We start from the raw sequence: 1,597 nt of genomic DNA on the forward strand, positions 1-1,597 counted from the left end.
CTACACTCATTTTCTGCCCTCTGGCTCCTTCCCTCTTTCCTGTCCTTTGGCTCTCCCCCTTGCTCAACATTGTGGGTAGTTGCTTTATTTTGGCCTGTTTACACAAAATAGTGATAGGATGCTTAGAATAAGTATCACAATGCAATATCTGGATTGAAACGGGGGGGGGGGAGAAATCAGCATTTGAATGAACAAGGGTAAGGTGTATACATTTCAAAAGAACATTATACCAACAAAACTAACTAAAATCTATACTCCTGAAGAAGCTAAACGACAAGGAAGATCCTAGGGAATATGCTCAATCCTCATTTAGGATAAACACAATAGACATTGGAAGCAGTAGAAAACAGGGAACAGGACAGGAGCCTACCACAGATGGCTTCTGAAAGTCTCTACTGATCGAGGTATGAAACATAGGCTGAGACTCATAGCCAAATTAGGCAGAGTGCAGGGAATCTTATGAAAGAAAGGGGAGATAGAAAGACCTGGAGGGGACAGGAGCTCCAAAAGGAGACCAACAGAGCCATAAAAACTGAGCCCTGGGGTCCCTGAAGAGAATGAAACCCCAACCAAGGATAATACATGGAGAAGACCTAAAACCCCCGCACAGATGTAGCCCATAGAGTCAATGTGTATGTGCGGGCCCTAGTAAGGGGATCAGGAAATTTCTCTGGCAAGAAATCAGTGGCCAGCTCTCTGATTACCACCCCCCTGGGGGGGGATTGCAGCCTTGCCAGGCCACAGAGGAAGACAATTGCAGTCAGTCCTGATGAGATCTGATAGGCTAGGATCAAATACAAGGGGAAGAGGTCCTCCTCTATCAGTGGACTAGGGAAGGGGCATAGGGGAAGGAGAATGGGATTGGGAGGAGATGAGGGATGGGGCAACAGCTGGGATACAAATTGAATAAATTGTAATAAATGGTAACAATAAAAATTTTTAAAAATGTATTTTTGTGCTTCAGTACACATACACTAAAGTCACAATACAGGGAAGATTGGCATGGCCCCTGTGCACAGATGATAGGCAAATTCATGATGGGTTCCATATTTTTACCAACCCCAAATTTCCCCTGCCTACAAGATATGGGATAAAGATAGATGGAGTGTCGAACCAAAAACCTATCCTATGGGAGAGTACCTCCTTCCGACATGAATGATACTGTGCTAAGCTTGCAGACAGGAGCCTCTTAGAGTTGTCCTCCGAGAGACTTTACCCAGCAGCACCTCAAAACAGATGCTGAGACTCAAAGTCAAAAATTGGGTGATGCTTAGGGAGTCTCTTGGGAAGAAAGAGAAAAGGACCTGGAGGCGAGAGGAGATCCACAAGAAGAGCAATAGGGCCAACTAACTAGAACCGACAGGAGGGCTGGCTGAGACTGAAGCATCAACCAAGGACCACTCATGAACTTGACCTAGCTCCCCTACAAAGATGTAGCAGATGGGGAGCTTAGGTTTAAAGTAGGTCCTCTAGTAAGGGAAATGGGGAGTACATCAGACATGGACTCACTTGCCAGCTTTTTAATCACTTCCTCCTGGCAGGACTACCTTGCCAGGCCACAGTGGAAGAGGACAGGCTCCATCCTGATGCAACTTGA

The 1,597-nt window shown here is 45.9% G+C and overlaps 1 pseudogene; it reads left to right on the top strand.

Annotated features, from left to right (window-relative positions):
* The first annotated feature begins 953 nt into the window (after positions 1–953).
* Positions 954–1,054, top strand: LOC129668552 (U6 spliceosomal RNA; annotated as a pseudogene).
* Positions 1,055–1,597: the final 543 nt, after the last annotated feature.

The sequence above is a fragment of the Psammomys obesus genome, unplaced genomic scaffold (assembly GCF_907164565.1).
Source record: "Psammomys obesus unplaced genomic scaffold, mPsaObe1.curated_primary_1811, whole genome shotgun sequence".
Taxonomy (NCBI): domain Eukaryota; kingdom Metazoa; phylum Chordata; class Mammalia; order Rodentia; family Muridae; genus Psammomys; species Psammomys obesus.